The sequence below is a fragment of the Nyctereutes procyonoides genome, unplaced genomic scaffold (genome assembly GCF_905146905.1).
Source record: "Nyctereutes procyonoides isolate TBG_1078 unplaced genomic scaffold, NYPRO_anot_genome, whole genome shotgun sequence".
Lineage (NCBI taxonomy): Eukaryota > Metazoa > Chordata > Mammalia > Carnivora > Canidae > Nyctereutes > Nyctereutes procyonoides.
This window is the reverse complement of record NW_026575133.1, coordinates 5,316,574-5,338,694: the sequence shown is the minus strand read 5'-3', so window position 1 is coordinate 5,338,694 and position 22,121 is coordinate 5,316,574. Positions and strand designations below refer to the sequence as shown.

The following is a 22,121-nucleotide window of genomic DNA, read 5'->3' as shown; positions in this document are numbered from 1 at the left end:
TGATTGATTGATTGATTGATGAGAGACAGAGAGAAAGAGAGAGAGATTGAAGCAGAGACATAGGCAGAGGGAGAAGCAGACTCCCTGCAAGAAGCCCAGCGCGGGACTCCATCCTGGATCCTGGGATCACGTCCTGAGCCGAAGGCAGATGTTCAACTGCTGAGCCACTCAGGTGTCCCTCCTCAGATGATTTAATGCTTTCTCTACATTTTCCCTTTTTTCCCAATTTGACTCCCATATTCCTTGGTTCTCCTTTTGTTTTTATAAAGCAGCAGCTTCTTGAGAGGGCTCAGAGGAACTTTATGCCTGAGGTTTTCATGTGCACTTGATTTTCCCAGACTGTCTGAATATCACTTGCTTTGTTTTCAGGTTCCCTGGTACATACATAGTTACTTAGCAAAGCTGATGTTTGCAAAATATAGTCACGGTGTTTTCCCCGACACAGCCACATACTTTCATACATTTATCGCCCATCCATTCATTCAGGTGAAATTTATGAGTCCTTGCTCAATGTAGAAAAAAAAATACAGCTCGTGATCTTGGGCAGCTACAATCTAATTGGGAAGATAATAGGTCATTACACTGCATTGTGATGATTGCTCTGATTCAGTAAACGCTGAGGTAGGGAAGTAGGGAGCCTGTGGGAAGGTCCCTACTATGGTCTTGGGAGGATCAGGCAGGAAAGGCATCCCACAGCTAGTGAAGTCTAAGGTGAGATGTAATAAGGTCAGATAAAGAGGCATAGACCAAGAGGAAGGAGATGGGGAGCAAGTGAGGTGGCAGGGTGGGGGACTGAGCAAGGGGCCGAAAGCTGAAGCCAATGGGGTGGGGAGGAACAGATCATGAAGGACCTTTGAACCATATCATGGGGTTTGGACTTTATCCTGGGAAGGACAAGGAGCCATTGAAGGATTCCACTCAAGGAGTGGCAGGGATCAGATTTAGAATGATTACCCTGGCTGTAGCCATAAGAGCAGTTGGCTGTAGCCAGAGCAAGACTGAGTCAGTGAGTAACCTGTTAAAAGCCAGCTGAGAAAGCAGTCTGAACCTGGGCAGGGCAACATGATAGGGAAACAAATCAGTCATTTTAGGTTAATCAAAAGGAAGATTATCCAGGGTGGGTCTGACCTAATCAGATGAACCCTTTAAAAATAGTTTCTCGGGATCCCTGCGTGGCTCAGCGGTTTAGCGCCTGCCTTCGGTCCGGGGCATGGTCCTGGAGTCCCGCGATCGGTCCCGTGTGGGGCTTCTTGCATGGATCCTGCTTCTCCCTCTGCCTGTGACTCTGCCTCTCTCTGTGTGTGTGTCTCATGAATGAGTAAATAAAATCTTTTTTAAAAAATGAAAAAAAAGGGCAGCCCCAGTGGCGCAGCGGTTTAGCGCCGCCTGCAGCCGGGGGTGTGATCCTGGAGACCTGGGATCGAGTCCCGCGTTGGACTCCCTGTGTGGAGTCTGCTTCTCCCTCTACCTGTGTATCTGCTTCTCTCTCTCTCTCTCTGAATAAATTTTTTAAAAAAATCTTTGGGCAGCCCCCGTGGCTTGGTGGTTTAGAGCCGCCTTCGGCCCAGGGCTTGATCCTGGAGACCCAGGATCGACTCCCACGTCAGGCTCCCTGCATGGAGCGTGTTTCTCCCTCTACCTGTGTCTCTGCCTCTCTCTCTCTCTCTCTCTCTCTCTGTGACTCTAATAAATAAATCTTTTAAAAAAAATCTAAAAAACAAACAAACAAACAAACAAAAAAACAGTTTCTCTGACTGCCTGCAGAGGAAGAAACCAGACAGGTAGCTTATGAACTACCTATGGGGAGGAGCATCCCCTAGAAATTGAGAATGTTCCCAGCCAACAGAGAGCAAGAAAATGGGGACCATAGTCATACATCACAAGGAAATGAATTATGCCAATAATCTGAATGAGCTTGGGCCAACACCTAAGTGCAGTCTTGTGAGACTGGGACAGAGGACCCAGCCAATCCATGCCCAGACTCCTGGCCATAGAAACTGCGACATAATACGTTTGTGCTGTTTTAAGTCTCTAGTTTGTTATGCAGTAATAGATTTGTTATGCAGTAATAGAAAAAGAATACATAAACTATTTCATTTTTTTTCTGAAAATTGGGTTGGATATAAATAGGTAAAACACAACTAGTTGTAATCATCATACTGAGAAGTAGAGCTGACATGCTCACACCTCAAGTGAACGTATGTAAAATGAAGCACAGGAAAAAACAAAAAGATAACTCTTTTTAAATGAGAGGGCTGATGTAGTCACCTTTACCCAGGAGGTGACTGTGACATTTTCTCTCTCTAAAGGGACATGTCTCTGACAGCAGGGACTTTAGCCCTTGGGTAACTGTAGTGTCTTGCCTCAAATATTTCCCATTATTTGTACCAAATTGCTTGTCACCAGACTGTGAACATGCACCATTGGCATAAAAAGTAAAACAAAAGAAAATGTAAAGGGTCTCCAGAGACTTTATAGACAGAATTGTTCTCCAAATAAAGGGTCTCCTCCCTTTTCCAAAGGACCAAAAATCCATAAACAATGTGCAACATCACAAGCTCTTCCATCCACCTTCAGGACACTTTGAAGGAAAATCAAGAGCAGGAGCCCTCCTAAATAGCCAAACACTTTGAAATCTTATTCTAAAAAGGTAAGATCCGAATACAGTAGTGTCAAGGTTTTTTTTTTTGTTTTTCTTAAGGTGGAAAATGGATTTTTAAAAAAGATTTTATTTGACACAGAGCAAGCACAGCAGGGAGAGTGAGAGAGGGAGAAACAGGCTCCTCCCTGAACAAGGAGCCTGAGGCCAGGGCTTGATCCCAGGGTCCTGAGTTCATGACCTGAGCCAAAGACAGACCCTTAACTGACTGAGCCACCCAGGCTCCCCAGTAGTGCCATGTTTTTACCTGTTAAAATCCAGGATATGAATTCATAGCAGTTAATTTATTGATTTGCTCCTCTGACAAAAGTTAAGTCCCATTTATGAATCAGACCCTGTGATAAGAGTATAGGAAACAGTGGGTAAACCAAAGAGATGCAGTTCCTACCTTTTTGGAGTTAGAGGGATGTAGAGGAAGAGAAAACAAAACAAATTAATCAGCACATTAAAAGAATTAGTATCTGAGAAGATGCTAAGAGAGGAAATGCCAGTGGGGTCTATTTGAGATAGGATGGTAACGGACAATTTCTCTGAAGAAGGGATGTGTAAAGGATAAGAAAAGGGAAGGCTTACAGAGAATAGGAATAAAGGTTTCAGGCGGAAGGAAGAGTAAGCCCAAGGACTTTGTGGCAGGAAAGAGCCTGGCTGGTCCTAGTTGCATTTCTTTCTAAGGATGTGTGTGTGTGTGTGTGTGTGTGTGTGTGTGTGTGTTTAGCTTCCCAGTCTAGGATCTAACATGCTAGAAGCCTAACCCAGCATAGGTTTAAGACACAGCATAGCATTCAAACCACACTGAGTCTAGTCATAAGTGAACCAATAAGATTCACTTTTTCCGTGGTTGCAGGAAACACCCCAACCCGACCAACCATCTCAAAAACAAGGATCAAGAAAGTAGGGCAGCACGGCTTGGGACAAATCTGCCGTCAGACATCAAAGTCCAGAGCATCATCTTCATATATGTGGCATTATGATTTGTCTAAGACACACGTTCCAAGTATACATGCTACACGATACTTCATCATGTCCATGTCTGCCTGAAATATTACTTCATTTCTACTTTAACACTAAGCTTATTCTGGCTATGAAACCATGAGTAAACATTCCCCTGGGCAAATGCCTAAGAAAACATCAATTCTCTCTCTCCTCCCAAAAGTTAAATTCCACTATTTATAAAGGCTTTTTTTTTTCCTCTCACTTTTTCCTATTCCTCCCTTCAGTGAATGTGTTGCCCTGCTCTCTCTCATGGATCACTCCTTCTGCTACCTCCATTCTATTCACTTCCTACCAGGCCCTGAACTCCTTCACCCTCATCCCATCAAGGCCTTGGTACACAAGGGATGTAGTATCACTCAGAAGAGGGGCTCCTGAAGCCTTTACAGAACAGGTGACAAGCAGCCAAGGGAAGCCCTCGGGGTGCTGCTTTTTTCTACTGTGACTCGCTGCTTCCCATTGCAGTCCCTGGGAAGAGGCAAATAAAATCATCACTTGGATCCATGTCTACCCCTGGAGGGACGAAAGACCTCTGACTTGCTTTTAGAGAGCCCCATGTGAGGCCTTTGGAATGAAGAGTCCTTCCTGGGCATTAGATCAAAGGAGTTGAGTTTGTTTCCTTAATGCTTTCTGGAATCAGATGAAGTATAAATAAAGAAAAGGACCATAATTTTTAACATATATATAAATACTGTATTTTATACACTGTAGTTTATAGTGGACTTTTATTTCACAGGCTGATAGAAAACATTTTGCAGTGGAGGGTGCTATGGGCTGGATGCCTGTATCCTCCCCACAATTCAGATTTTTAATTTGAAGCCCTAATATGATGGCATTTTGAGGTGGAGCCTTTGGGAGGGAATTAGGACGTGAAGGTAGAGCCTCCACCGTGGGATTCATGTCCTTATAAGAAGAGGAAGAGAGCTACCTTTTCTCTCTCTCTACCATGTAGCCTAAAATAAGAAGGCCATTTACAAGCCAGGAATGAGGTTCTCTCTGGAATCGGCCATGCTGACATGCTGACGGCAGACTTCCCAACCTCTAGAACTGGGAGAAATAAGCATTTGTTGTTTAAGCCTATGATAATTTGTTATAGCAGCTGGAGCAGACTAAGACAAAGGATAGATAGCCCACTAACTTTCTCATTTTCTATTAAGGACAAGTAGAAAAATACAATTGCTATTTATTATTGCCATCAATTCATAAATGTTTTAATGCCAAAAATTAAGAATGATAAAATGTCAGGATAAAGAGTCTTATAAATCATATTGTTTTTCTCACTTTGTTAGGAAACAGTAAATGTTTTATCTTGGGTTGGCATTTGTGAAACAGTAGTTTAAAGATGGGACCTTGGCTCATAAAGCTAAAAATTTATAAGAGGAGTTTTCAGGCATGTCTGGATCCGGGTGCCCCAATTATGTCGTCTGGACTCTTTCTCCATTTCTTGATTTCATTATCTTCAATGGAGACTTCATTCTCACATGCACTCTCCCCATGAGGGGACCATACGTCCATCAGCAGCTTCAAGCTTGTATTTTACCAGCCTAGCAACAAACTGTTGATTCTTGGACCTGACTCTAAATAGCAAACTGGGTCGTCTGCCTGTCTCTAAAACTATCATAGTGACTCTGGCCATTCTGGGGTCATATGCCCAACTCCTGGATGGCAGAAGTGGGCTAAGGGTGGCTTATAATATATTTGACCCTGAACAACATGGGGGCTTGGGGTGCCAACCCCCGCTGGCCCTGTGCAGTTGAAAATCGTGTATAACTTTTGACTTCCCAAAAGCTTCACTACTAATAACCTACTGTTGACCGAATGCTTTACCAATGCAATAGTTGTATTATGATATAATAGTCATGAATTAACACGTATTTCATATATTTTACATATTATATACTGTATTTTCACAATAAAATAAGCCAGAGGGGGAAAATATTATTAAGAAAAATCATAAGGAAGAGAAAGTACATTTACAGTACTATACTGGATTTATAGAAAACGATCTGCATGTAAGTGGACCCATGCAGTTCAAATGTATGTTGTTAATATGTCAACTCTATAGGAGAGTTGGTTCCTATTTAAAAAAAAAATTGAACTGTTTCAGATAAAGAAGAATCAATGATTATAGACAAAACAAAAGAGCATTGCAATTTTATTAAATTCAAGCACCTTTTTAATTTTACTATAATACTTTTTAAAAAAAGATTTTTATTTATTTATTCATGAGAGACAGAGAGGCAGAGACAGAGGCAGAGGGAGAAGCAGGCTCCAAGCAGGGAGCTCAATGTGAGACTTGATGCTGGGACTCCAGGATCATGCCATGAGCCAAAGGCAGATGCTCAACCGCTGAGCCACCCAGCTGTCCCAGTTTACTAAAACTCTTAACTCAAGTGAATTCAATCATTCCACAAACGGTTATTAAATACATCTCTGTGTGAGGCACTTTGATAGGCAATAAGGATACAAAGATCAATTCACAGTCCCTGCCTTCAATCAACTCATCATCTGTGAGGAGAGTGAGGTTGACACATTTTACAATAGTATGTGAAGCAATTGAGGTCAGTCTTATCAAAGGCCAAAGAATCATAATCCACATTGTCATTTAGCCCCCTACTTTGTTTGGCTAATGTAGACCTGACTTAGTACAGTATGAAGTCAGATGACTCTTTCCTATGAGACAATGTCCACTAATTCAAACAGATAATTATCATATAGGAGGTGGGAGTGTGGGGGAATGTGAACTTGACCACAGAACAACAAGAAACAGCAACGTGGCGCAGCTGCTTAAAACAGGCAATGCATTCCCAGACTGTGCTAGGAAAAGCACTGCATTACATCAGAAGAATTCAGTCCCACAGGCCCCACAGGGGTCAGGCTTCCTCTGGAGTGTGGTGTACAGTTGCTGGCACATTTCCGGGAAAGACATTAAAGGTCATGACATCACTAAGCCTCATGGAAGCACCAGGATACAATATTGCCAAGGGAAGACAAACATGACCAATTCAGAGCGAAGTTTTGAAATCAGTTAAATGGGAACCCCACATTGCACAATGGAAAGACTTTGATGCTGGCAGATGGTGGTTTGGATCCTAGCTTTGTCCTTTACAAGCTCTGTTTTCTTGGGCAAATCAGATATTTCCCAAGGTATGTGTAAAGAATCATGGGTAGTACTCAAGATATTCTTCAGGATAATTCAGATAGTGCAGAAGCCAATTTTGAGTTATGCTCTGATCAAATTATCACTTAATGAAAAATCACTTAGTGAAAACGTTGTTCTCCTATCAATTTCTTTAGATCCTTCACTGAAAAATCCAGAATATGTCAAGCAGAAAGTTTCTGTTTGGTTCTAACTTTTTAACACTGGCTAGTTTCATTTTTTAACAAACACAGAGCAGACCTCAAGCTCAGAATTAGAATTTACTAGCAGTTTTATTTCCACTGTATTTATTTTAAAGATTACCTTCTATGAATTACAGTCTATACTGGCTTTGCACTTGTGGGAGTGGCACAGTTTCCCTTAAAAACAAAGTGAGTAATTTAAATAAAAATAATAAAAAAGAAATAGCAAGGTGGTATGCCATTTAGTCAAGAATTATGATTTTTTTTGAGAGTACCAGATCACAGCAAAAATGATTAAAGTGGGGAGGTGTGGGAAGCACTAGGCAAGCAAGCTACTCAACCCCACAGAGCCTCAGTGCCTCATTTACAACCTAAGGATTACAATAATGACCTGGCTGGATTGTTGTCATGATACATCCTAGGAAAACACAACCGATATTATTTGGAAAAGGAAAAGACAGCTTTGGTTATCTTGTTATGTCTACGTAAATGAAAGTAGACAACTAGGAAAAGAAAAGAAAGATGACTTATAAAGGTGATTTATAAATTTATAAAATATCTTGTAAAAATTATTGATTCTATTCAAATGGAGAATTTATTTCTTAGGGTAATATTTTTCTGACCAATAGAAGAAAAAAAAGATAATATATGGTAGGCTCTTAACTGAAGGCCAGGTCTCCATAAACATTTACTATAAAATTATCTTCTTGGGGCCCCTGGGTGGTTTAATCAGTTAAGTATCCGACTTTTTTTTTTTTTTTTTTTAAGATTTTATTTGTTCATGAGAGACAGGAAGAGGCAGAGACATAGGCAGAGGGAGAAGCAGGCTCCCCATGGGGAGGGTGATGTGGGACTCCATCCCAGGACCCCGGGAGCACAACCTGAGCCACCCAGGTGCCCCAAGTGTCCGACTCTTGATGCCACACAGGTCATGATCTCAGGGTCTTGAGAAGGTGCCCTGTCAGGTTCCTTTCTCAGTGGGTAGGCTGCTCAAGATAATCTCTTGCCCTCTCCCTGTGCCCCTCCCCCCACCCTGCACTCTCCGTCTCCAATAAATAAATCTTTAAAAAATAATAAAATTATCTTCAGCTTCCCTTTTCCTTTTCCATTATCTCCTTCCAGATCCCCAGAGATCTCTCTTGTCTCCTCATGAAAATGGTAAAAGATAGAATAATGTCACTTAGATATATCTTGATGGATTCACAAAAGAATGAGTTTTCCCCAAAGCATTACCTCAACTAGGCACTTGCATTTTATTTTTTTTATTTTATTTTTGAAAATTCAAAATTCTTTCTTTTTTTTTTTTTTCTTTTTAGTTGGAGTTCAATTTGCCAACCTATAGCATAACACCCAGTGCTCATCCCGCCAGGCACTTGCATTTTAAGGTAGATATGTTTACCTATTTGATTTCTCCTTTAATTTATAAAGAATTCGGAGAGGCGGCTGCAGCGCCGAGCGAGCGGAGGAGGCGAGAAGCGGCGCGCGGGGCGGGCCTGGCGGGCCCCGGCCGGGATCACCACCGTCCGGGCGGTGAAGCGCCAGATCAGGTTCCCAGCAGCGAGCGGAGGACGCAGAGGCCCGAGCGCCCGCAGCGGGGAGTGGAGCGGGAGAGGGGGGCGGGCGGCCCGGCCGGGAGCAGGCTGAGGCTGAGGCGACCTCCTTGAGCCCTAGGATCCAGCTGGTTGAAGAGGAGCTGGACCGCGCCCAGGAGCGCCTGGCCCCTGCCCTGCAAAAGCCGGAGGAAGCGGAGAAAGCAGCTGATGAGAGTGAGAGCGGTGTGAAGGTTATTGAGAACCGAGCCTTGAAAGCTGAAGAAAAGACGGAACTCCAGGAAATCCGACTCAAAGAGGCCAAGCACCTTGCAGAAGAGGCAGCGGGAAGTATGAAGAGGTGGCTCGGAAGTTGATCACTGAGGGGGACTCGGACCGCGCAGAGGAGCGAGCTGTCCCGTTGCCGGGAGACGGATGAGCCGATCAGGCTGATGGACCAGAACCTGAAGTGTCTGAGTGCTGCTGCGGAGAAGTACTCTCAAAAGGAAGACGAATATGAGGAAGAGACAGAGATTCTCAGGGATAATAAACTCAAGGAGGCAGAGCCCCGCGCTGAGTTTGCTGAGAGATCTGAGAGATCGGTAGCCAAGCTGGAGAAGACAATTGAGGATTTGGAAGACAAGCTGAAAGGCACCAAAGAGGAGCACCTGTGTACACAGAGGATGCTGGACCAGACTCTCCTTGACCTGAATGAGATGTAGAGCACCCCAGTCCCACCTGCCGCCGCTCCCCCCTCGGACCCTGACTCTCCTGAGGCCAGCCTGCCTGAAGCTGGCCTTGAAACTGAGGGCTGATCTTTAACTGGAAGGCTGCCTTCTCCTTTTGCTGCCTCTCCCACCCCTACCCCTGTGTCTTTTTCACCAAACTGTCCCTGCCTCTCCCTAGAGATCCCAGGTGGGCTTGAGGCTGAGCACCTTTGGGAACAATGTTTAAGGGAATGTGAGCACAATGCAAAGTGTCTTTAAAAGCATGTTGTGATGTACACATTTTTTTAAAGATTTTATTTATTTATTCATGAGAGACACACAGAGAGAGGCAGAGACAGAGGCAGAGGGAGAAGCAGGCTCCATGCAGGGAGCCCGACGTGGGACTCGATCCCAGGTCTCCAGGATCGCGCCCTGAGCCAAAGGCAGGCGCTCAACCACTGAGTCGCTCAGGCGTCCCGTGATATACACATTTTGTAATTACCTTTTTTGTTGTAGTTATGTAGCGACATTTGTAAAACATTCCAAATAATTCCACAGTTCTGAAGCAGCAGTCTAACCCCTTCCTCCCATTTGGAATTAACTTTTCAGACTAATGAATACTGCCCTCTCCCCAGAGGAGGGAGTGAGCCAGGGCCCAGAAAGAGACCCACTCTGGGAGCCTCGTTGCTCTTTCCAAAATACCAGCCAAATTAGAAAGGTGATTCCAGAAGTTGGCCAAAAAAGTGTGGCTCAGGGTTTCAGCTTTAAGGTATCTTTGAGCAACATAATTTTTTTTTTCCATCAGATGTGACCAAACAAAAATTAAGATGGTCACCTCGATCTGAGACCAAATCCTTGTCCTGTCTTTGCCCTAACTGCTTAAGAATGGATCATGTTCCCCTTATGTCGGGGTGACCACTTATTTGCTCTCCTGCCTCTTTGAAAGAAAAACGAAAATTATGTTTGCCACTGATTCAGCCACATGAAACAAACTCATCTCATCACCCTTTTCTGGGTCCAAAGCTGCTGCCTCTAAATGTGCCATCTCATTGTGCTTTGTATCAGTTAGTGCTGGAGAAATCTTGAATAGCTTATGTACAAAACTGTTTTTAAATTTTATATTATTTTGAAACTTTGCTTCTTTAGGGTTGGGGCACATTGACCACCCCATCTGGCTGAGAACTCTCTACAGTCTGTGGGCTGACAGTGTGTTGATCTTTTAAAAGTTTCTTTCCCTCCCCAACTCCCCTTTTAGGTGAGGTTTCCATGAGGTCTGTTAGGTGTGCATCCTGCAGCTTATTGGCTTAAAATGCACTCTTCCTTTGGTGGCCTCTCTTTGGGGGCCGATTGAGAGAAAGAAACCAATAGTGCAAACTGTTTTGATACTGAAAATTGACAGGGGTCTTTTTGAAATAAAGAACCAGTCCCTCTGAGAAAAAAAATTATAAAGAATTCCTTATTCCTCATTAAGCCAGTTTCAAGCATCTGCAAATAGATAGGAAGAGAGAAAAAGCCTGTAGGGAACACAGTTTTAATATATAAGAAGAGCCCCGAAGATAAACATGATGGGTCTTTTCTTAGAACTCTGAAGTTTCCTTACAAGTTCTTTCTCTTCTGGGAAAAACAACCCGGGGATTGGCTTTATTCTTGTCCACTGGGATCTAGGCTTCAACGGAACCAAATGGCCTCTGATGTCTTCTTATAGGAACTGGCCTTGCCCTAGCACTAGACACACGCCCTCTCTCCAGAATCCTCCCAACTGTTCCTCCAAGAGAGCACACCTCCCCAGCCCTTCCTTCCTCCATCCAAGCTGAGTCCTCTCCTTTCTATCCTACTGTATCCCAGCACCATTTTGATGAAAGATTAATAACATTTCCAAGTGAATGTTTCTTCCTTCTCTGACATCTTAGAATGCAAATCTGTGACTTATATATTTTATCAGAAAGACATTAAAACATATCTTTGATGTGGGAAACAAAGGCAGAGGAGACGTTATTAAATTTCCTTACTACCTACAGCCCATGGACAAGTCCTTGAAACAGGTAGATTGACATTCGTCTAGGGACTTAACTACCTTGATGTTAATACTTTGCTAAGGGCAAAAGGCAATCTTAGCCTGCCCCCCCCCCCCATCCTGTAAATCTACTTTAACATACAAAAGTTCCTTTGGAAACGTCCTCTATCTTTACCCCCCAAGATATGTATTGGCAATCATATGACCCACCTATATTCATCTGAAAGATATCAAGAGTGTCATGACTGAGTTTTTACTAAACAGTAATAAATGACTTTTTCCTAACAATAGCTAGCCCCCTCAGGATCCTGGAAACCTTGTTTTCAAAATACCTGGGAGGCTTCCACTCTCCCTGACCCCCTCTCAGTTTGAAAGTTTATAATGGGCCACTCCTCGTGACCCCAGTGCAAGCAGCTTTTGGCCCAGGGATCCTGTAGTGTTTTAATAAAACCACCTTTTTGCACCAAAGACCTCTCAAGAATTCTTTCTTGGCTATCAGCTCAGGACCTCATCAACATTCAAAAACCACATCATCTTTAATAATAGAAATAGGAATATATTATTTTATCTGCACTTTTGTTTTTTTAGTGCTGGCTCCCTGGTTATTCAAAGACTGACAGATGACTCGCACCACCGAGGCCAGCTTAGTTTCATTTCAGCAGTTTACTACTCTCATCAGCTTGCCATCACTAGCAACAGCTTGTGGCTGAGACATGATACATTCCAGAGGGAAGCCAGGGGGAGTTGGCTTTGATTTGGGGCCAAGCCACGCCAAACTGTTAGTGATGTCTGTCGCCCATCATAAGTGACAGACACTTTAGATGCAGTATGTCCTGACAGGTTGAGTTTACATTTAGACATGAGAAATTAAAAAACAACACACTAGGGGCGCCTGGGTGGCTCAGCCAGTTAAGTGTTTGACTCTATTTGGCTCAGCTCATGATCTCAGGGTAGTAAAGGCTAAGCCCTGTATCTGGCTCCTTGCTGGGCATGGACCCTGCTTAAGATTCTTTCTCCCTCTCCCACTGCCCCTCCTCCCAAGCAAAACAAAACAAAACGACACAATTAAACAGTTTTGATCAATGAGATTAACCAAAATGCTCAGCAATTGAGCTATTCTGTTTTGACTTGTTGAGGATTATCCAGGAAAAAAGCCAGCCAAGCCTTTTCTTTTTATTTATTTATTTTTAAGATTGTATTTATTTGAGAGTGAGCCAGTGAACATGAGAAGGGGGAGGGGCAGAGGGAGAAGCAGGCTGCCCACTCAGCAGGGAGCCAAAGGGGGTGGGGGAAAGGGGGGGATAGGCGGTGGGTGGGTGAGGAGGGCCCTTGATCCCAGGACCCTGGATTCTCAACCTGAGCTGAAGGCAGATGCGTAACCGACTGAGCCACCCAGGCACCCCAGTCAAGCTTTTCCATTTTACTATACAAAGAAGTTTCACACGCATTTGCCTCCATTGATCCTTTTCATTCCAGTCTCTTAAAATTTAGGATATTTTATAACGTATCAATATATTGACTGAAAATGAAATTTAAATTCTTTGCTAAGACCCACCAGGACAAGGATGATCTTCACCCTTGTCTGCTTTCCAGTTTCATGTCATAATACTTGCTCTCTGGCTCACACTGGCTTCTGTTCTGATTCTGAAACTTACCAAGTTGTTTTCTACTTCAAGGACTTTGCACCTTCTGTTTCTCCTACCAAAAGTCACTTCCTCAGCCCTTAAATATCTGATTCTTTCTCATCCCTGAGATCCCAAGCAAACATTACATCCCCAGGGACTGACCTGACCACTACTATATTCAGAGAAGCTTCCCACCGCTTACCTAGGACCTTATCAGACCAGATCCTCATCTAAACCACAGAACACAGAAATTATTTTCCCAATTCTCTCAAAAGCTGTATATAACTTACAGCACTCCATGTTGCACAGGAGAGAAGTTAATTCATTACAATTCAGTGACACTAGGGCACTAGGGACTAATTCTCTATGATTTAATCTATCACATCATCTGGTTTATTTCCTTCACAACACTCACCACACCCTGTCATTATTTGGTTTATCATTTATTTATGTATTGTCAATCTAGAAGGTGAGCTGCATGAGGGCAGGAGGCTTGTTGTCTGTCTTATTCAGGCTGAATCCCAAACATATAGTAAGTGCAATGTCTGTTGCATCACAAATAAACAGTAAATCTTTGTCGATGACTGAAAAAATACTATTTTGCCCTTAATGATTTAGAATCTTTGCCATGCCCTGGAGCAGTGGTTCTTAAACTTCAGTGTACTCAGTAAGGAAGCTGCCTCCAAAGATTCAGATTTAGTCATCAGATCGTTTGGAAATTGACGTTTCAGGTAGAAGAAAAAAAGTTCAGGGCACCTGGGTCACTCTGTTAACTGTCTGCCTTTGGCTTAGGTGATGATTTCAGGGTCCTGGGATACAGCCCCGTCCCCTGCCCCCCTGCCCCTTTGGGCTCCCTACTCAGCAGGAAGTCTGCTTCTCATCTCCTTGGCCCTCCCTACCAGCCCCTCCCTCCCTGTTTGTGTTCTCTCTCTCTCTCTCTCAAATAAATAAAATCTTTAAAAAAAAATAAGTTGGGATCCCTGGGTGGCGCAGCGATTTGGCGCCTGCCTTTGGCCCAGGGCGCGATCCTGGAGACCCGGGATCGAATCCCACGTCGGGCTCCCGGTGCATGGAGCCTGCTTCTCCCTCTGCCTATGTCTCTGCGCCTCTCTCTCTCTCTGTGTGTGTGACTATCATAAATAAATAAAAATTAAAAAAAATAAAATTAAAAAAAAATAAGTTCAGGGGCGCCTGGGTGGCTCAGTTGGTTAAGCTTCTGTGTTGTAATCTCAGGGTCCTGGGATCGAGCCCCATGTCAGGCTTCCTGCTCCACCGGGAGCCTGCTTCTCCCTCTCCTTCCCGCTCGTGTTCTCTCTCTGTCTCTGTTGTTATCTCTGTATCTCTCAAATAAAATAAAATATTAAAAAAATAAGTTCAGGTTGGGTTAGGTATATGTTAAGACATTCAAAATTGTCTTCTTTTTAAAATGAAATGCTTTGGGCATTTGGTGCAGCTGGTTGGGCTTCTGACTCTTGGTTTCTGCTCAGGTGGTGATCTAGGGTCCTGGGATCCAGCCCCCAGGTGGGCTTCAGGCTCCAGGTGGAGTCTATGTCAGACTCTCTCTCCCTTTCCCTCTGTCCATGCACTCTCTCTCTCTCTCTGGAATAATTAAACAAATCTTAAAAGAAAGAAAGAAAGAAAGAAAGAAAAAGAAAAGCTTGAGAGGCACCTGGGTAGCTTAGTCAGTTAAGGGACCAACTCTTGGATTCTGCTTGGGTCATGATCTTGGTGGTGAAATCAAGAGAAAGTCTGATGAAATCTCAGTGGTGGTGAAATCTTGGAGTCTGCTCAAGGTTTTCTCTCCCCTTCCCTCCCCTGCTGCCTCTCCCCCTGCAGGCTCTCTCTCACTCTCAAATACATCCATCCATACATACATGCATACATACATAAAATCTTTAAAATGAAATACTCAAGTTTTATTTAACTCTGATTCCATATGATATGGTTGACTCTTTGTCCAGGCAACATTAGAAAGTACGTCCGGAAAACACAAAATTGTGCTTAGCTGAATAGTAACAGTATCCTCAAAAATAAGGGCAATAAATTTGCAATGTTACTTATTCTTAGGAAGAAAAGTCACTGTTTTACAGACGAATGAAGCATTTGTTAACAATTTTGTCAAAGCCAGATCATTGATATTTTACCGGAGAGTCTGCTGCATGCAATGTTTGAAAAAGCAAAGGAGAATAGTATGGCCGTCCTAGAAAGAAAAGAAAGAAAGAAAGAAAGAAAGAAAGAAAAGAGAAAGAAAGAAAGAAAGAAAAGAAAGAAAGAAAGAAAGAAAGAAAGAAAGAAAGAAAGAAAGAAAGAAAGAGAAAGAAACCTAGAATTACCACGTGGTGGAGCAATCCTATCTGTGGGTATATACTCAAAAGAACCGAAGTCAAGGCTTCAAACAGGTACTTGTACATCCATGTTCATAGCGGCATGGGTCACACAAGAGGCAAAAGTGGAGGCAAACGTTGGATGGAACAAGAGCACCGACACACGAATGGGTAAACAGAGGCTGTGTCATACAAGGGAGTATTATTCTGACCCGCGCACAAGGGGCCTGGAAGACACGCCGAGTGAACACGCTAGTGCCCAAAGGACAAACACCGTGTGATTCCGCTAGGAGGAGGTATCCGGAGCGTGGAATTCACGGAGACGGAGGTTGCCAGGGGCTGGGTGGGGAGAAACGAGGAGCTAGTGTTTGAGGACTATGGTCGCGTCGCAGTTGCGGAGGATGACAAAGCAGTGGACGGGTGCGAGTGTCGCTGCGCAGCGGTGTGAATGTTCTTAACGCCGCGGAATCCGCACTTGGCAGAGGTTAAAGTGGCCCAGTTCATGTATATCTCACGAGGAAAGGAGAGAGGAGAACGCGTGAGAGATTCTGGCGTGCGGCTTTCTCTGTTCAGGCGTGCACAGGCAGAGGCTCGCCGACGGGCTTCGGAGTCTCCTAGGTGGCTGGAGGCGGCAGGTTCCCGCGACGGGCCCGCACGGGGCCGCCGGGGCCTTTAACACACCGAGGGCAGCCTGCGGGGGCTCTGGAACGAGCCCGGGCCCTCTGCTGTGCTCCCGGCGGGCACGGCCTCGGGGCGCTGCGGAGACGCCGTCCCCCGGGAGAGCGCGGGGCCGACAGCAGCGCGAGGAGCGCGGCGCAGGCCGGCGAGCCCGGGCCTCCTCCCCCACGACAGTCGCCTCTCTCCAGGCTGGAGGGCGGCGCGGGGCTGGCGCAGGGCCCGGCGCAGGGCCCGCGCCGGCCCAGCGCCGGCCCAGCGCCCGGCCCAGCGCCCGGCGGGCGCCGCTGCCTCAGTTTCCCGGGCGGACGCGCTCGGAGCGCCGCCCCCTCCGGCCGGGCGGGCGGGGCAGGCGGGCGGGCCGGCGCGCGGGCAGGGGGCCGGCAGGGGGCGCGAGCGAGCGCGCGGCGGGCGCCGGGAGGTGGGCGCTCGGGGACCGGGGCGGCCCCGGGCCGCGCGGCCGCGAGAGGCGGAAGCCCGGGCGGGAGGCGGGAGGCGGGCGGCTGGAGGCGGGGCGGCCGCGCTGAGTCACCCCGGGTCGGCCCGCCCGCCGCTTCCAGGGGCGGAGGGGACAGCGGCCCGGGACGGGCGGCCGCAGCTGCCCGCCGCGCCGAGGGACCGCGGGGCGGCGGAGGGCAGGTCAGGGGCCGCGCGGGGCGGGGCGGGGCGGGGAGCTCGGGGCGCGGACGCGGGGCGGCGGGCGGAGGGGCCTGCGCCCCGGGGGCCGCGCCGCTCGGCGGGGCCTGCGCCCGCCCTTCCCCGCGGCGGCCGCTTCCCCGGCGGAGAGCCCGGGGCCGGGGGGACCGGGGGCGCCGGCCCTCCGCGGAGCCCCCGCGCGGCACAGGCTGGGCGGTGGGCGGCCGGGAGTCGGGGGATGCGGACGTGGGCTTCAACGGGGTCAAGCCCGGGGCTCTTTCCACTGTGCCGCCCTGCCCCGCGGGCGGAGAGGCGGAATCCGCGAGCTGGCAAAGAATTCAGCACTAGCCCAGCCCCTTGTTACAGATGAAGTCCTGCGGCTTGCCCCGAGTCCATCCCCTTGGTCTGGGAGCCCGTGATTCTGCGGCCGGGAGGCAGGGAGGCAGGGAGGCCGGGAGGCAGGGAGGCAGGGCGCGCAGGGACGGAGGACTTCCGAAGCGAGGGTTAAGACCTGTTTGGCTAGAGATGCGAGTTCGGGTTTGCTGGAGTTTTGCTGTTACCCACGGACACCTCATTCCGGCCGCGGGGACTGATGTCCACCAGGCATCGGTTTCTCGAAGCACTTCAACCTGGAAAGAGGTGCCGGTGCTGTCAGTTGTATAAAGGAATCTTGGGGATACACAGCGGTCAGGTCTCTGCAGATGAGGCGCTGTGGGCAGTGCTTGGGGTGTCGAGGTAATGTTTAAATGCAAAACAAAACAAAACAAACAAAACCCTACTTTAAATGCGGCCTCATTATCCTGTATTGCCTGTCTCATTTATGCAATAATGCCGGGCTCTCCCTATATTGGTAACTTAACTATATTACAGCAATATGCACACCTTGTGTTGAGACACCTTCTTTTCCTAATTAGTGATGCTGTGATATGTGGCGAGCAGTGGAAGGCTCAATATTTAGGGTTTGAGCATCGTTTAGCTCGGATTGTTTGCACAGCTGAGTTCCAGGAGGGGAGAGTAGGGCTGATTAATCCCTGGTTGTATGTGGCGACTGGGGTACCTGGCGGCACCCAGGTGTGCTTTCTCAGTGCCGCACTTATTTTCCTCACAACAGGAATAGATTCCAGGCGATGAACAAGTTAGCTTATCCCTCAGCACCTATTTTTCTCTAAATTATTGAATTAAAGGATCTCTACCCCCTTTCAAGCTCCTGATTTTGCACGTTCATTTGAAACATGTCACTCACTGTGACAATGAAAAGTTTTAATAAAACGAGTCACATTATCAGCGTTGGCCTAACATAAGTGAAAAGCAAGTTTCTTTTCTCTTTCTTTCTTTCTTTCTTTTTTTTACTTTTTTTGAAAAGCAGTTTTTCAAATTACTTCAGTGTTAAATGCACTTAAATTCAGAGATTGGCATGGAGCACTTTGTGAGAATAGCTAAAACCTGACCTGGGAATGCGTTGTGTGGGGTGCACAGATAACTTTGGCAATAAGCTGAGAACATTCTGCCTCAGGAAATGTGATAAGATGTCTTTTATATAGTGCTCATATTGTGTGTATATTCGGCTGAGATATAATAATAATCTTTATAGACAATCTGTTCAAATATGTATAAGTTATTTATTTTGTCTTGCAGCCCCAAAGCAGAGCCTTTCCCACTTCTTGTTTTCTTTTTCTTCTGCCTCTTTCTGAATGGCCCTCTTTCCTGCAGAGACCCTTTTCCGTTCCTCTTTCATCTACATTGCAATTCAGAGCCTCCTGCAAGCACTGACTGAGCTTACACTACTTTTTCTCCCCTTAGAGAATATGACTAGTCATAATGCTTTAGTCGTTGTTTAAGATCTAAAAACTAAGGGTGGCTGTTCATTTTTGGAGCATATGCAAGACTTCATGAGGCTCTGGTTCTGAAAAACGGTTAAGCGGACTGTGCTTAGATTTTTATCTTGTGCATCCTTGGAGTCTCAATATAGGAAGGCCCCAGAGCCAGCAAACTCACTTATCTCTGCCTCAGAAGGAAATGCTTTCTGCAGGATGTATAGGGAATCTTTAAATGTGTTCTTGTTCTCAACCTTCCCACTTTACAGGGTCGGGCTAAAATAAGTGAAAAGCTGTTTTTTTCAAATTTCATATAGTTCAGTGATTTTTTAAGTTACAGATACTTTTTATATTGGGATTTTTTTTAAATGATAAAAGCAACTGCAATAGAATGCAAATGGAGACTTGCATACATATTGCCAGGTATAAGGCTTGAATCATTTTCTAGGTTGTTTCTGAAGCCACGGTATTACATACAGCATAGCAATGTTACAGGATTATCTGCTTTGAAATTCTCAACCATGCTTGGTTTTTAGCTAAAGCATCCTGAAAATTCATTCAGGGTGGCATGAAAAGTTTATTATGAAATTAATATTAATTTGAAATAGTTTCTTATGCTCAACTTAGGAAAACATCTGGATAAACTAATTTGCAAGATTAGATAAGAGTCTTGTGTGTCAGGTGTTAATTATGAGATACAAGGGACGCCTGGCTAGCTTGGTCCGTAGAGCATGCAATTCTTGATCTCAGGGATATGAGTTCAAGCCCCACGTTGGGTAGAGCTTACTTAAGAGAAATTATGAGATATCAGCCTCTCGCAGAAACCTAAAGTAATAGCCATAACATCAGATCACAGAACAGCTCTGTAATGAAAGAGCCTGTAGACAAACCAAAAGTGTTAGCTTTTGGTTGGGTGCTTTATCCTTGATGCGATGAAAGTCAGCCAGAGGAAATAAAATAAACATAGAGTAGCTAAAATATTTTATTTTTAGATTTTAGAGTTTACCTGAGAACCCAATCACCAAGACCTGGAGCAGCACAGCAGAGCAAATAGGGCATTGTGCTAGGGGTCTGAAGTCTGCACTTCTGATTTGTTCATTCGCCACATAATCATGAAGCACCTGTGTCTACCAGGCACTATTCTGGGTGCTAGGGATACAGCTGTGAGCACAACAGATAAAGCCCTGACCGTGTGCAGTAGGATTGTAGTGGGGTGGAGGCAGATGTAAAAATGTGAATGGATCAACTGTCACATGATCAGAATGCTATGGAGAACTTTAAAGAGGTATAAGTTGGAAGGGGTAAGTATGCGTGCAGGGATTGGGGGATTTACTTTGCACGGGTTGGTGAGAGAAGGCCTCTGCCAAGGTCACTTTTTTTTTTTTAACAGTTCTTTTTTTTTTAATTTTTTTTTTTTTATTTATTTATGATAGTCACACACAGAGAGAGAGAGGCAGAGACATAGGCAGAGGGAGAAGCAGGCTCCATGCACCGGGAGCCCGACTTGGGATTCGATCCCGGGTCTCCAGGATCGCGCCCTGGGCCAGAGGCAGGCGCCAAACCGCTGCGCCACCCAGGGATCCCGCCAAGGTCACTTTTGATCTAGGACTGGAACGATTTGAAACGGCGAAGGTGGGAGGGATAGAGGGATGAGCAAGTTCCAGGCCCTGCTGCTAGCATGTTTGGCATGTGTGAGGGCTTACAAGGTCATAGCAGCCAGGCAGCTCCAAAGCGGGTGAGGGAAAATGGGCAGCAGATGAGAGGCGGTGGGAGTGGGAAGGGGCACATCACTGGAGGCCATTGTAAGGATTTGGCCTTTACTCTGAGTGAGGGGGAGAAGTCATTAGAGGGTTTTGAACAGAATTGCTCATGATGACTTAAGTTTGACAGGATCACTCTGGCTGCTGGGTGAGAACAGAGGGGAACAGGGCAGAAAGTTGGGAAGACCTTCCCCGTGACCCTGAACTGTAACTCTTTTGGGGGCCTTAGTTTCCTTATCTGTAGAGTGACCAGGTCCCTTCTAGCTGTAGAATTTTTTTTTTTCCTTTAGGGATTTTATTTATTCATGAGAGACACAGAGAGGCAGAGACACGGGCAGGGGGAGAAGCAGGCTCCCTGTGGGGAGCTGGATGCGGACCCCAGGATCAGGACCTGAGCCAAAGGCAGATGCTCACCCTCTGAGTCACCAGGTGCCCCTAGCTCTAGAATTTTAAGATTCTAAGGAGTGTGGAATATTTCTACGGGGAGACCAGGGGGTTGCATATGAAGAGGTTCCAAAAGTGAAGAGCTTCAGATGACCTTGAAAACTTGACTCCAGCTCCTCTCTAGCTGAATCACTCCAAATCAAGAGGTAATCAGGTCTTTTCAGTTAGGTTGTCAGGTCATGGGAACAAAAACATTGTTTCGTGAATATTCTCTGCTGATCCCTTTAGTACTCTGCTGATCCCTGAATTTTCTCTTCCTGCTTGAAAAAGGATGAAGAGCTGTTACTCATCAACAGAGCTGGCAACCAAAGTAGCTTTTGTTGTTAGGAAAGTTGGAAACTTTGGGGAAGGAAGCAATTCTAATTTTGTATTTATCATGGATCATTTGAATTCTTTTTTAATGTGGAAGGAATCTGCAAGATTTGTTTTTAATTCCCTTATCCTCTGTCCATTCACCTTATGGCCCATAGGTATTCGTTGTAATGCAAGTAATGTGTTTCTTTTTGTGTGTATAGGAACTTTTATATGTATTTTTAATTTAAAATACTGTATTTCATTTTGCTTCTTTTTTCTCTAAATACTGTTTTGAAGATCCATCCGTTTCCCTGTATACATCTAATTCTTTGTTTTTGACTGAATCATTATACTCCATACTGTGTGCTCAAACCACAGTTTTTTGTTTTTTTTAAATTTTTTTCTTCAAACCACAGTTTTATGTATTTGCTGTCCTTGTGATAGATATTCACATTGTCCCTACGCCCTAACATAAATATTGCTGCAGTAAGTAATTTCATACCTGTCCACTTATAAAGCTACATAGTATTTACTCAGAAGAGAATTTCTGGGTTATAGGCTGGCATATAATGAATTGATTAAATACCACCAGATCCCTCTCCACAATGGCTGCCCCAGTCTCTCTTCCCCCAGAAGTGTTGGAGGGTTCCCATACCCTCACGTCCTACCAATGCTCAGCTTTATCTAGATCTACATTTTTCTTTTTTTAAAAAAATATTTTTTGTTTATTTATTCATGAGAGACCCAGAGAGAGGTAGACCTAGGCAGAGGGAGAAGCAGGCTCTCTGTGGGGAGCCTGATGCAGGACTCAGTCCTAGGACCCCCAGATCATGACCTGAGCCAAAAGCAGATGCTCAACCACTAAGCCACCCAGGTGGCCCTCTACATCTTTTCTAATGTCTTAAGTGCAAAGTGATTTCATTTTGTTTCTTTGCTTATTAATGATTTCAGACATCTCCTGCATACAGCTCCTTCTATAAATTGCTTATGCATATCTTTGCCTATTTTCTATTGAAGTTGCTATCTGCATTGTTCACATTTAGACTCTGCAGATGTCTTCTCTTTAATCATCTGTTATTTTGTCTTTGTTGTCCTTTTTTTTTTTTAAAGAGATTTATTTATTTGAGAGAGAAAGTGTGTGTGGGGGCACCCGTGCAGGAGAGAGGCAGAGAGAATCTCAAGCACACTCCCTGTAGAGCGCAACCTGAGGTCGATCTCAGACCTCTGAGATCATGACCTGAGTGGAAATCAAATCAGTCCCTTAACTGACTGAGCCACCCAGGTGCCCCTCTTTGTTGTCCTTTGATC

The 22,121-nt window shown here is 45.4% G+C and overlaps 1 protein-coding gene and 1 pseudogene across 2 annotated transcripts in view; both read left to right on the top strand.

Moving 5' to 3' along the window:
- Positions 1 to 865: 865 nt before the first annotated feature.
- LOC129493557 (tropomyosin alpha-3 chain-like) lies at positions 866 to 9,242 on the top strand (annotated as a pseudogene).
- Positions 9,243 to 15,168: 5,926 nt separating this feature from the next.
- Positions 15,169 to 22,121, top strand: part of DNMBP (dynamin binding protein) — a 109,652-nt gene continuing 102,699 nt past the window's right edge. Inside the window, exon 1 of one of the 2 annotated variants that reach the window (XM_055346222.1) lies at positions 15,169 to 15,674. The gene's annotated coding sequence lies outside the window, so the exon portion shown is untranslated. Of the gene's footprint in view, positions 15,675 to 16,414; positions 16,505 to 22,121 lie in introns of those variants that run through there. The other variant, XM_055346221.1, reaches the window with a different exon arrangement.